Source organism: Schistocerca piceifrons, chromosome 2 (genome assembly GCF_021461385.2).
Source record: "Schistocerca piceifrons isolate TAMUIC-IGC-003096 chromosome 2, iqSchPice1.1, whole genome shotgun sequence".
Taxonomy (NCBI): Eukaryota; Metazoa; Arthropoda; class Insecta; order Orthoptera; family Acrididae; genus Schistocerca; species Schistocerca piceifrons.
This window is the reverse complement of record NC_060139.1, coordinates 559,321,477-559,336,344: the sequence shown is the minus strand read 5'-3', so window position 1 is coordinate 559,336,344 and position 14,868 is coordinate 559,321,477. Positions and strand designations below refer to the sequence as shown.

At 44.2% G+C, this 14,868-nt stretch overlaps 1 protein-coding gene across 2 annotated transcripts in view; it reads left to right on the top strand.

Annotated features, from left to right (window-relative positions):
- LOC124776248 (protein FAM43A) overlaps positions 1–14,868 on the top strand; it is a 604,461-nt gene that overhangs the window by 217,920 nt on the left and 371,673 nt on the right. The window lies entirely within an intron of this gene.

The window sequence follows — 14,868 nt, the reverse complement described above, 5'->3', positions numbered from 1 at the left end:
AGGCAGATACGAATGAGGTCTGTATTTGTTACTTTTTTTGGGTTTCTTGATGACGATGAATAATTATGGAGTATGTTGTCGGTCGCTGTTTAGTGTGTTGTTTTTTCCAGCTATGGTATCTTTAAGAGTTTCATGGTGCAGGTTTTCTGGTGACTAAAGAAACTACTTTTGGAGCTCCATAAATTTTCCACAATTTCACAAGCTGCGACATTGTCACGAATAAAACAGTGAACTATATATACAATAAGTTTCCTTAAATTTACGTCTATGTACACAAACGTTTTGTTAACAGATTAGTGGTTTCGGTCTATAATGACCTTCGTCAGATCTGTTTTATAAAAGCAAAGTCCTAATGTACTGCAGCCATAGTGGCTGCAGATCTGATCTGATAAAGCAGATCTGATGATCGTCATTATAGACCGAAACCGGTAATCTGTTAACAAAAAGTTTGTGACCATAGACTTAAATTAAAGGAAACTTATTTTCCGTAATGCTGACACAGTTCATGGACACTGGAGGTTGGCCCCATTCGTTTCTTTTGGCGTCTTCCTGTCATAGTTTTTTACGCTAAAAGTGCTCAGTTTCTGCTCAGCCAACCGTCATTGTCCACTTTCTGCGCTCTTATTTGCATACAGCCCTTGAGAGTAACGTAGCCATGCCGTCAAGGTACATATTCCATGACAGTGTAAACCTTCGTCGCAGTAGCTTCTTCGGGGACACTGTTACTGGTGGCCTCTTCTTTCCAATTTACTCCTAGGATTCTCCTAAGGGCGGGTGATACTTACTCAAGTGTGCTCAAGTAGATAAATGTGCAGAACCACACATGCTGGAGAGATCATCCTAACTGTTAGAATTGATTCGATTGGTTTCACAATAATAGTTTTTATCAGGGTGGTGGTGTTTTATAATGCATGTAATGCATATTATGTAAATGGTTTAGAACCATTTACGAGGGTGCCGTCGATCAAGATAAAATGACAACGTTGTGTTTCGCCACTTACGTTTGCAGTTGTCGAAAGATGAACACCAACTTAAGGAAATTCTTCCACATCTCGTAATGCCACGCCATCACTTGTGTAGCCGCTAAGACCACATTACAAACTACAGAAAGTATCTTTCGGGTGTTGAACATGAGTCCACGACCCTCGTAAGCGCTTGTCAAACATTGCTTAGGTCAGGTTCTTAGCTGGTACCATAGGCAAACGAGTCTGAAATGCGGTAGCTACCTTGAGGTTCGTAGTTACCTACATTAAATGATTTTTAATGGCTAGATTATGTTTTACACCTCGGATGACTTGTCTCCATTTCAAACCTTCTGTCTTGGTTTCAAAATTGGTCCGTTTAAACTTTAGCATAATGAGGAGAAATTGAGGCAATCTTCTCCGCATAGAATAACTGACTGCAGTGTGGTGTATATACTTGAGGTGATAAATAACTTTACCAGGTTCACTCCTAAGAGTGGTGAGGCACACTTTCTCTGGTGTTTCGGCAGAGACTTTTTTTTTCTCACAGTGCTGGAGTCAGTCGAAACAATTGTTGGTCGTCACGTTTATGATGCGACTCCGTCTCAACAGAAAGCATGAGTTTGTTACTCATCAGAAACCAAATTATTTTTAAATCGGTATTTTACTTGTCCATTGGATGGAGATCTCCAAAATTAGTCCAATATTTGTTTTATCGATACATATTAACAGGGATAGTAAACCATGAAGAATAAACAGCAATCTAGCAGAGACTCAGCAGCGCTACGTGGTTGGCGGTAGTAGTCGGCGCGTACCAGGGCAGTGCTGTCGCTGGTGGTTGTTAAGAGTTTCACTGTCCCTGTTAATACACGTCGATAACACAGATAGTGCACTAGACTTATCAATAGCCGCTGTATCGAATCGGCACATAGAATTCCGCTTTAAAAGCAATTTTGTTTGTAACGGGCAACAAACCAACGCTCTCCGTCGACACTGGACGTTGCGTGAAACACATGATTAGCACTATTTGCTTAGGCTGACTGCAGCTACACAATGCAAAAACAAAATTATAAATGTCTGATGAAGCACAAGAGGGAATGCACCTGACGACTCTTAGGTGAGACATCATATATATATGTATTGTTTAAGGTGATCGTCGTATGTCCATACAGCAAAATGTATTAACAAATACGACAGCGTACGTAAATGATTCGGAATGTTGTTTGAACTATTTGACCGGCAAGCAATGGGTTTTCTTCATTTTATGTGCTAGCAAGATTGTAATCACAGCTTATTAGCACTAAAAGTAACTGAAAAGCAAGCAGAATCTTCAGCGGTCAGTTTAACAGGAAATATGAGAGGCACCGTGGCGAATTTTCCTCAAATGCATCGCGACTTAAAACAGTGTCTCCAGCAGGTATTTGTTGTTACGCCAGTGAGGTACTCCCCGTGGAAGGTGAAACAGTTCGTGCACATGGTCTTCTTTGTCTTTCCCTTCCCCTTCGTTGTGAGCTTTCGTACACCCATGACCGGTGGAGTCAAGTCAGATCAGGTTCCCGAGTCTTCCTCGAGCCTGTCTGTGCATTGTGCCTCTCCGTCGTCGGGATACTGTTAATGTATTGCCGCCGAGCGACGTGGCCGAGCCAAGTATTGTTCTTTGTATTGCCCTGTGATTAACAGGAAGTGAAAAGAGAAGGAGAGGGGAGGGGTGGCGTTGGTAATGGACGTGAGGCGCCGGTACGGACTTTAGACGGAGCGTAGCGTTACAGCTGTTTCTAAATAACTTCGGGTTGTTCCTTAAGCTTGCGTCGATACTCAGAAAAACCTTTACACCTTTAACTATGCAAGTATTATGGGCTTAGGTGTACCGTTATGACTTGAGGTGATAAATAACTTCACCAGGTCACATTGTAACATTTTTTTTTTTTAATTATTGAAACAGGTAAATAAATGCCTGAACAGGGAATGCATACAAAACTGGACTTCTCGTGTTTCGTATTGTAACTGCAAGTGGTGTGCTTAGTCTATGTTGCTGTTAGCAAAACTTTATACGAACTGATTCGGCAATGCAACTCTCAGTACCAATATAGAAACACAGTCACTGCAAAATACATTCGGCAACTTAGTACTGAACCCTCTGGTCCTGTTCAGGACTGATCACTTTGGTCCCTGTGCACATAACAAATAAGTAATAGTGTTTTACCTCTAAGGCAGCAACGGTGGAACAGGTTATATTCTGCTCTCTCATGAAGAAGCATAAAATATACTAGCTACAGGCTCAGCAGTGTGCAATACTTTGAAATGTACATGGAATTCTTTTGGCTGATGAATGAAAATATTTAAGAAAAATTCCATGTCTTTGAAAAGCATATGACCTGGACAGGGAGGCAGTAGTGACTTGGATGAATTATTAACACTGACTTTTTCAGTAGTAAAGTTGTATTCGAAGTGTGGCTTTTCAAAACATCTGACAACTGAAATTACAGTTCTCAAAAAAATTACATCCTTCATACTGAATGAAAACCTTTCTTTGCTGACGTAGTCACAGACAATGAGATTTGTACACTAAGTATTATATAACATCACTAAAAAGCATAAAGATGAATCATCAAATTACGTATACGTGTGTTAACAAATCTTAGTAACATTACAAATGGGTAATATCTAATTGGCCTATACATCAAATCTGGTTGCGTGCATTCTGGGGTTACTCAACATACAACTTACTGTTACCAATTAACTAATCTACACTGTCGCGCTGGCAAAAGGAAAGTAATAAAATTAATTTCTTTGCTTTAAATGCGAGAATACTTCTGCTTCCACATTTATATTTCCAGTAATACATGTACTTCTAAAGCTTCTTTGTAATATCGGTCCAATAATCCTTTCTAGTCAGAATTAAATTTACTTTTCATCATTTCACTTTAGATTTCATTAAAAAATCACTCATTTTTAACTACCTATTTTACATGCGGTGTAACACAAAGCATTGGTATGAGAAAATTCCTACAACATGGTCTAACACTTGGTGGCTCTGCAGAGCACAGCACAAAAAGTGCCCACTGCATCCTCTTCTGGTCACGTACTGAAACACAATCACTGCTGTGCGCCAAGCGCTCTCTTAATCCAACACTACAATCTCATACCAGAAGCAGTATCTTTGACTCTGCGGTCGTGCAAAATCAGCGATCTGCTTTATAGAGCCTATCAGAGACACATGTCGTTTACGACATAATAGTTCAATGTTAGTTTACATTAATATCATTACAACAGTCGGATACCACATATGAGTGTACCCCAGTAGACTCCTTTCAACATTTATTATACTTCCCACTCAGTGTTTCGAATTGTGGATAGATGCCAATTGGTAAGTCATACACGATTTGTCCGTATGACTTCTGGAGAAGCTCTGGGACTGTCGTTCAGTGATAGCTGCCTAATTTGCCAGTCTTGTTTACATCAGGCAGTGTAGGCGAAGGTCCTTTTGTCGATATATGATACATATTACTGGCCATAAGTAAGACGGCCAATAACTCAACAGGCTTTGGTTTGCGGACAAATAATTATAGAGACCTAACATCTAGTTTTGACCAATACTATCTCTTGGACGAAAATACGACACGTCTTTATGTAAATGCCCTGTATACATTACTACGAAAAGCGGTGGACCCGTAACCTTGCTCAGGGTATATGCGGAGCTGCTTTTACGTATGAAATGATATCCATTAAGAACGATGTGCTGTGTTTTTTTTGATAGACACTCTTTAATCTAGTCACAAAGCTCGTCGGATACCCGCCTGCTAGTGCACTAACTTCAGACTTCATTGCGTCGGTTGTCACAAAGACCGTATAAGTCGCCCACTAGAAGAGGGCACAATGAAATTGCAGAAAGCAGATAGATAACCAAGCCCGTTTTGTCGTCTTCCTTACATCTGTTTCTCGTTGGCCGTGTGGCCCCTACAGCAGTGTAGTAACTATTAAAGATATTTACTATTTTGTTATGCCGTCAGTTTGTTCGTTTACTGTGCGAATGTGGGAACTACCTACATCTCGGGCAAAGTATTTTCATTAGATATTTGAGCATATTTGAGATATGTGTCTCAATTTTACGGTCATAGATGCATGGTACAAAGTACGTGCATAGTGCATGGACTATGCTATACATAGATTCGTTTCACAAGCTATAACTTGCACCACATTGTGTTACGCGTTTATGCTAGTATTTGAAAAGCAAAGAAATGTAATTACAACTATTTCATGTGGTAAGTATTACAGTCCTGCAAAATAGTGATAATAGTAATAATAGTAATGAACTTTTAAAAATAATTAAGTTTAATGATGGAAACACAGTTAACCGCTCGGAAAGTTTCATTTTTCCTTTTAGGAGGTAACTACCCCCATGGTTGGGAACCACTGCACTAGACAGACAACTGTGCAGGGCGTTTTGCACTAGCGGTGTGACGGAGACCCCGGAACGTTTCCCCCTGCGCGAGCCTCTGAGGTCTGAAGAGCCCCCGGGTGTAGCATACTCACTGAGACAATCGCGCTGTCGTCGCCTGTCGCCACGCTGCATCTCCGGAAGTGACGCAATGCGCTCGTGCGCCGCGCCGCCTTGACACACATCGCTGCTCCTGCCGCTGCCGGAGCCTCGTCTACTCCCGGTGTCCCCCCGCCGCTACGGGCGCGCTGGACCTTGCGTTTCCGAGCTGCTGCCCAAACTCTGCGCCGCTCGCAGGAAGTGAACCACTGCGGAAGCAGCCGACTGGAACATTCACGTCGAGAGCTACCTTGAAGTTTATGTCCTATGCTCCGTACTAATCGCGTTACCATTTCGAAAAATCGGCAGTCTCATGTAGTAGGGTTTGAGTGCCTTTGTAGATAAAAGCATCAAATTGATTTGGCGGAGTCCGTCAATAATGGGGATAAATTTCACGGTGTTGTACCTGTGACCGTCAAATACGAGGGTCAGTCAAATGAAAACCTTAAATTTGTAATAACAAATCGAAATTTCGCGCCGTTATCCCGTAAGTTGGTAAGCGTGCAACAAACAGCATGGAGAATGGCCTGTAGGAGGCAGCATAGTGCAGATGCACACATACCGTCGCAGTACCAGTATAAAGATGGCCGCCCCACTTGCGACTTGCATCAGGGAAGAACAGCGTTCCGTTATTCGGTTTTTGTGTAGTGAAGGTGTGAAACCTTTTGAAATTCATGGACGAATAAAGATTCAGTACGGTGATGCATGTTTGTCAGAGCTGCAAGTCTACGAATGGAGTAGGAAGTTCGCAAATGGTGTGACTTCAGTGGAATATGCTCCTCGTCCAGGTCAGGCACAACGAGTTGTGACTCCACAGAACATTGCAGCAGTTGAAGCCATAGTGAAGGAAAAACGCCGAGTGACACTGAATGACATTACAGCATGTTTACAGATTAGTCATGGGTGAGCACACCACATTGTGAAACTGGAGCACATCATGCACAAAGTGTCTGCAAGATGGGTGCAAAGGCAGCTGACTCCTGAAATGAGCGAACGACGTGTTGATGCTTGTGAAGAAGTTCTTCGGCGCTTTGAACGAGAAGGTGATGGCTTCCTTGCAAGAATCGTTACTGGGGACGAAACCTGGGTTCACTTCCACCTACCGGAATCGAAGAGAGCGAGCAAGGAATGGCGCCATTCCTCATCACCAAAACCAAAGGAGTTTCGAACAGAACCATCGGCAGGGAAGGTTATGCTGACTCTCTTTTGGGACGAAAAAGGCGTCATTTTGGAGCATTACATGCCTAGAGGGACGACTGTCAGCAGTGCATCATACACAGATCTCCTAAAAAATCATCTGCGGCTTGCAACCAAATCAAAGCGACGTGGACTGCTGTCAGCAGGGGTCCTTTTGCAACATGACAATGCAAGGTCCCACACTGGCCGCACAACAGTTGCAACAATCACAGACCTGCATTTTGAGTGTCTTCCTCATCCACCGTACTCACCAGACCGTGCCCCAAGTGATTTCCTCATGTTTGGACCACTCAAAGACCCAATGGGTGGAAAGAAGTTCCGTTCTGATGAAGAGGTACGCCACGCGGTGCAAGAGTGGTTGCGCAGACTACCAAAGAATTTTTTTTTCTAAAGGAATTTATGCACTTTGCAAGCGCCGGAGAACTTGCATTGAGCGTTGGGGAGATTATGTTGAAAAGTGACACAGCTTCTTACCACTTCTGCACAATAAATAATATTTAAAAAAATATTTAAGGTCTTCATTTGACTCGCCCTCGTAAATGTTACTTATATGTGTTGATGACTCTCATTTACTCCTCTGTTACAAAATAATTATGATCTGATACAAAAAGCGTGTTCTGGCAGTTTCATTTTAGTTTGGACTAACATAGTTGCAACCATAGCACGCTACAGACATGGTCCATGCAGTCTGTCGTCCATTGCTGACCGGTGTCGCATTAGTATGAGCAACTCAGTTTTCGTTTGGGGTTTTCTCCGTTATTTTGGGGTATGAAAGACTTTGCAAATCATTCTTAATGCGTGTATGGCGAGTATTCACCGAAGTAAATTAGTTGTGGCTTTGGTAGTAGGCAGAAAGTGGAAGTATAAATATTTTTCTTTACAATTTAGTTATGGCTTCATCAGTGACTCCTGCTACATTCTCTGTTTTCCACTCTTCATGTGTTCTCCGTTTTCCAACAGGCCACCAGTATCTGTGGAGAGCTTCATCTGTAATCCAGTGTTTTGGATCGTAGAACGACTGCCTATTCTTCGATGTTCAGTAGCCAAATGACCGATCGACGACTTGAGTTTCTGCCCCCACTCAGCTGCCCTTGCCACTGGGGGTCCGGCAACCTGCAACACCTTCAAATATCGCACACAAGATCTTCACATCCCCCCGCTCACTAACGGGAAACTATTAGTCGTACAGAAAAAAAATGAACAAGACCTTTATGTAGAAAATTTAATGTAGTCAAATTTTACACTCAAATGGGTTTTGGCTGTAGGTCGTGGTATTAGAATTATTCAAGAAAAACGTGCAGAGTGAGATTCAAACGTGGTTTTCTTGAATAACTCTAAAACCACGGCGTCCAGCGAAAACGTATCCGAGAACAAAGCTTAACTACATCAAATGTTTTACAAAAATGTCATTTTCATTTTTTTGTAGTACTAATATTTTGCACATAGCAAGCGAGGGAATATGAAAATCTTGCGCGTTGTGTTTGATGGCACTGTGGGCTGCATAAAACCCAGCGGTAGGAGCAGCTGAATCAGCTTGTATAACTATTTTGAAATTGTATTTTTGTCATTTTAATGGATGTTCGTTTTTATCATTAATTTAGTTCTATCTCTAGATGATGATCTTATGTTATTGTCGAGTTACGTTTCAAGTAAATGTTATGATAGAGTTACTCGAACATTGAGAGTTACGTCGAGTAAAAGCGCTCGAACCACCCACAGCATTTTACTGAACGCCATTTTCGGTAGTGTGCGATAGGAAACTAAAATTGCCTAAAATCCACATCATCTAGTGTGGGTAAAGGTTTTTTATGCTTAGCGTGTTGCAGCTCTAAAATAGCGTAAAATATTACATCACATCTGAAACTATGCTGCTATTTCATTTGTTCGCTGCCCGGAATTGGACATAATACACTTCTACAAAATAGTCTGTGTTTGAAACGACATGTGCTAAGTATTCTTAAGCATACTCTTGAGAGTAAAATCTTTTAGGTTGTCAGGGAGAGTCACGCAAACTTACATAATACTCGTAATTGTACTTCCGTCATCACACTTAGCTTGGACGTATGAACTTGATTATCCACAATTAGACTGTTCAGTCTACCTGTCATGTAACATGATGCACTATGGTGGATACGTTTTAATTTTATTTGTTGTGTGTCACGCTGCCATATTTTGCATTAACGGATAGCAGCAACTTGTAATCGGACCTTTTCTGTATCCGCGAGATAATACATCCGTCATCATATCGTTGCTAAAAGAAAGAAAGAAAAAAAAACGCCGTATTCACTGGCCTGGCCTGATCATGTGAACGTCTGAACCACATCAAATTTCTTAACTGACTGTAGTATTGCTTACTCGCCAGATCAGTTCACTCCCAAAAACTGAGCAACAACTCTTCACCGCACCGTCACTAGTTAAGAAGTCACCCTGTGGAAACCGCCCACAACGAGATTAAATGCTACCAGATGGCTTTGCGGGCACTTGATTCAGTAAAAAATATATATAAGCGAATCAGAGACGAATGGAGTATCATTCTAACAGTGATAGTACCGCAACTGTGGAAGTCCACAAACATAAGCGTCTTTGATAAAGGGCAGACTGGTATAGTCCGCCTTCTGGGAACGAATATCTCCGAAACAGCGGAATAAGTCGGCTGTGGGCGTGCTGCAGTCGTGAGCTGAAGAAGGTTGAAAAATGGCGCAACCACAAGTAGGTGTTTCGGACGTACGCGCCTCAACACAGAACGTCGGAGTCGGAGGCTTGGCTGCTCTGTAAAGCAGTATAGGCGACGATATGCGGCAGACCTGACGGCAGGATACACGTGCAGCTACACGTGTTTCCAATTACACCATTCAGCGCACGTTGTAGAACATACGGCTCTACAGAAGACGACCCCTAAGCGGTCCCATGTACAGTACGTCTTTTTTATCTTACGCTTTTGTGCCACATCGGTACAGTGTCGGCATGGTCATTTACGGATTTGGCATGGTTAGATGAAAGGATGACCTGTTGTCCTTCCTGTCGCAACCCCGTTACCCACTGGACGGATTAAGAGTATCCCAACTGTCCGCGTCTACTGTCATTCATGTGAAAGTTAGATAAATTTTTCTAAATGTTGGAGAATCGTGTACTGACAGTGAGGCGCGACTGGTGTACAAGCTCCGTATTTAGCTAGTGGGGTGTGGGAAACCACCTAAAAACCACGTCCAGGCTGGCCGGCACAACCGCCGTGCGGATTCGACTCTGGGCTTGCGCTCCCCCACCCCCTACCCCTCACCCCACACCCCTGGAAATTGTGCTTTAACGAGCATAGACATCCGAACGGGGGCCCCATTTTCTATACATCATCACGGCTACAAAGCGAATCTTCGTATTGATACGTCCTCTAATAATCACATTGTTATCTTTAGACAGTTTACACATACAGTTACGAGCACACATTGGTTTACGTGTAAAGAAATCACCAGGAATGTAAGTTAGTGCAGCGATTTCAGATTGAGTAGCCATAAATGTCCTATACACCAGTACATCATGAGGTGGAAAATTAACGAAAAGCAGTCTTCACAAACAATAACAATAGTAATCCATGTTTTACCTGCGGTAACTTCTACATCAGTCAGACTGCAGAGCACACAGGATCATAGAGACTGGACCGTGGATCAAAGGAAAAGTGTCACGTCGTTGGGTGAATCATTTTTATTGTTACACCAGGTCGATAGTAGTGCGCAGATGCGCCGTCATCCAGGCGAACGATCGCTCCGTGGACGTCGGGCAGTGGGGCCAGTTTTACGCAATTGGGGGGGCATATACCTGCGTTTCCATGGGACCTGTGATATTAATCGTGGGACCGATGACATCTGTGAAACACGTGAACTTCCCTTCATGAATGTCGTCTTCCCCGACGGCGATGGCATCTATCAGCAGTATAATCACTCGTGTCACAAAGCCAAAATCTTGCTACACTGGTTTCAGGAGCGTGATAGTGAATTCCCGAAGATGTGTTAACTACGCAGCTCACATGGTCTAAACTCGGTGGAATAATCTGAGACGCTATCGGGGGTCAGCTCCACGCCCACAAGCCAGCTTCCCTTAATGTGCGAGAAGTTCCTTGACCCGTGCTTAGAGGTGTAGAGCTGCATACCTCCGAAAACCTATTAATGACTTGTTGAATCTCTACCACGCAGAACCACTGCAATATTGCGTTGCAAAGAGGGACGAACAGCCCGCGGCTAGTGGGCTAGGAACTAGCGTTACTGCCTCTGAATCACGGGGTCCCGGGTTCGATTCCCGGCCGGGTTGGGGATTTTCTCTGCCCGGGGAGAGGGTGCTTGTGTTGTCTTCACCATTTCATCATCATCATTTGTGAGAGTGACTAGATTGGATTGCTCAAAGAAAATTGACTGTGTAAAAATTGGGACATTGTACTGGCGCTGATGACCGTGCTGTTGAAAGCGCCACAAACAAAACATCATCAAAGACGAACAGACTATTAAGCAGGTGGTCATAATTTTTGGTCTCGTTACTGTACGGAGGGTAATTAACTCGGTGTCACTAGCAAACTGAAGTTCCACAATTTTTTAGTTCACTGGCATTCCTGTGGCTAACGGCCGCCATCCTTCTAACAAATTCACCACTGTTTTCAAAGTGCCGACGTGAGCCCTAAGTACTAGTGGCGTTCAATAAGTAAAGGAACGCATTTTTTCTCGGCAAATTTCGGTTGAAGAAAATGCTGAGTTTGTAATGGGACGTGTGGAATCTTCTGGCTTCAGCCTCTGTAGTTTCATGAAGTTCAAATAGGTGGGGACGCTATACATAGCTTTCGAAATGGCTTCTGTAACGGAGTTGTGTTCCAAGAAGATTGTTGTCAGTGTTTCTTTTGGTGGAAAACCAGAGCATCGCAGATAATCGAAGGCGCTTGTGGAATGTCTACGGAACCCCGACAGTGAACAAAAGCACGTTGAGTCGTTGGAGTCCGCCTCCGTAGCGTAGGGGGCCCGGGTTCGATTCCCGGAAGGGGACTGGGTGTTGTGTGTTCTTCATCATCATTTGCCGGCCAGTGTGACCGACCCGTTCTAGTCGCTACAGTCTGGAACCGCGCGACCGTTACGGTCGCAGGTTTGAGTCGTGCCAAGAGGGTGGATGCGTGTGATGTCCGTAGGTTAGGTTTAAGTAGTTCTAAGTTGTAGGGGACTGATGACCTCGGAAGTTAAGTCCCATGGTGCTCAGAGCCATTTGAACCATTTGAGTCGTTGGATGAGGCGTCTGTCGTCATAGCGACAAGGTCGCGCAAACCTGTCCGCTATCCCGCTTGCCTGCCGGCCGCATAAATCTTTGACTCTTGCAATGTTGGAATCTGCGTGCACTCTCATCCGAGGTGATCGAAAGATCAGACACCTCGCTGCTCGACTGGACGTCTCTGTTCGTTGTGGTGACACAGTCGTCCACCAGTTGAGGCAATCGGAGGCGTGTGCCCGATGGGTTCTCGCCGCCTAACATACAATAAAGAGCATCCGTCTTTTTGGCGAAAAAAGGACGCACTCTGCAAAAAGCAGTACGTGAATGGTGGGCAGGTTACTGATGCAAAAAGACGTTGGCTCCGATGCCGACTAGTAGAGTGGTACCATGCGGGCGTACAGGCCCTCCCAGTGAGGTGGCGAAAGGCCGCCACATTGAACGGAGATTATGTTGTAAAAATAGGAATTTTCAGCCGAAAGAGTGGGGAATAATCAACCTGCTCCAGGGAAAAAAGTGTTGCATTACTTACTGAATGGCCCTCGTAAAATCCTGCTGCCACGACTTACGATACTTGACACTCCAGACCACCGCTGGTTTCACAACAGCGAGACGTGCTGGCGCTGTTGATGGGCGAGTGTTGCCGTGTACTCGGGGCCAAGAGCCGCCTGGCCTCGGCGCCGTGAATGAGGGTCCCGGCAGCTGCAGCAGCAGCTGGCGGTGACGAGACGAGCACGTCCAGGCCTTGACCCGGCCGGCGGCTGCCCCCATTCCTCGCGGTAGCCGCCCGCCGCCCGCCACGTGAAGATGCGCCGCGCCACGCCGCTGTCGTAGGCGCCCGCGTGTGCCCGGTCGCTCCTCTCGCCAGCACAGGGGGTCGCAGGATGAATGCTCAGTATTCAAGGATACGACAAAAACGATCTTTGAAAGCAAAAACGCCTAATAAACAGGGGCTCCATAGTGCGCACCATAAGAGAACTTCTTTACCTTCGACACTGCGAGCTTTTCGCTTTCGATACTTTCAGAGGTAGTACTATTGACCAAAACATCACAAAAATGTGATAAACATCAGCTCCACAGTGCATACCTTAAGAGCCATGAGGACTTCTTCAGTCGAAGAGATGTTTAACAGTAATGAAAATGAACAAGTGCTCGTAGCTCTTAAGGTAAGCATTTTGGAGCCCATGTTTACTAGAATTTATTGCTTCGAATTGTCGTTCCTGTCGTAGCCCTGAATATTGAACATCCCGCCTGCATACGAGGGCTGGAACTTCAATAGCCGCGCGGGATTAGCCGCGCGGTCTAGGCGCTGCAGTCATGGACTGTGCGGCTGCTCCCGGCGGAAGTTCGAGTCCTCCCTCGGGCATGGGTGTGTGTGTTTGTCCTTAGGATAATTTAGGTTAAGTAGTGTGTAAGCTTAGGGACTGATGACCTTAGCAGTGAAGTCCCATAAGATTTCACACATTTTTGAACTTCAATAGTGGCATTTATTTACAACTGATTAAAAATACGTACATGTTTCAGAGTTCTACTGTCCTTACTGTCCAGATGGCAGTTATAAAAGTTGAGGGACATGAAAGGGAAGCAGTGGTTGGGGAGGGAGTAAGACAGGGTTGTAGCCTCTCCCCGATGTTATTCAATCTCTATATTGAGCAAGCAGTAAAGCAAACAAAAGAAAAATTTGGAGTAGGTATTAAAATCCATGGAGAAGAAATAAAAACTTTGAGGTTCGCCGATGACATTGTAATTCTGTCAGAGACAGCAAAGGACTTGGAAGAGCAGTTGAACGGAATGGATGGTGTCTTGAAGGGAGGATATAAGATGAACATCAACAAAAGCAAAACGAGGATAATGGAATGTAGTCGAGTTAAGTCGGGTGATGCTGAGGGTATTAGATTAGGAAATGAGACACTTAAAGTAGTAAAGGAGTTTTGCTATTTGGGGAGCAAAATAACTGATGATGGACGAAGTAGAGAGGATATAAAATGTAGACTGGCAATGGCAAGGAAAGCGTTTCTGAAGAAGAGAAATTTGTTAACACCGAGTATAGATTTAAGTGTCAGGTTGTTATTTCTGAAAGTATTTGTATGGAGTGTAGCCATGTATGGAAGTGAAACATGGACGGTAGATAGTTTGGACAAGAAGAGAATAGAAGCTTTCAAAATGTGGTGCTACAGAAGAATGCTGAAGATTAGATTGGTAGATCACATAACTAATGAGGAAGTATTGAATAGGATTGGGGAGAAGTTTGTGGCACAACTTGACCAGAAGAAGGGATCGGTTGGTAGGACATGTTCTGAGGCATCAAGGGATCACCAATTTAGTATTGGAGGGCAGCGTGGAGGGTAAAAATCATAGGGGGAGACCAAGAGATGAATACACTAAGCAGATTCAGAAGGATGTAGGTTGCAGTAGGTACTGGGAGATGAAGAAGCTTGCACAGGATAGAGTAGCATGGAGAGCTGCATCAAACCAGTCTCAGGACTGAAGACCACAACAACAACAACAACTGTCCTTAAAAGTAATCGTATTGCGCATATAGCCCCTTTCTAGTAGCGTTAAAGTCATAGCAGACCTTTATCAGCGCCGAGTTGTGGTGATAGTACCAACGAAGCTGCATATGAAATTACAATGAAATGAATACCCCTAGCTGCATACAGACGTTGATATAAGTCAACGGGGACAGTTGAAAATGTGTGCCCCGACCGGGACTCGAACCCGTGATATCCTGCTTACATGGCAGACGCTCTATCCACCTGAGCCACCGAGGACACAGAGGAATAGTGCGACTGCAGGGACTTCTCTCTGGCACGCCTCCCGTGAGAGCCACATTCGCAACTTATTGTTACGCACTATATTCATAGAGCCTCTGCCCATTATACCCATTACTCGCGACTTTATGCCGTTTCCCGTAAGAGTCCGGGCACTGTTTGTGCATCC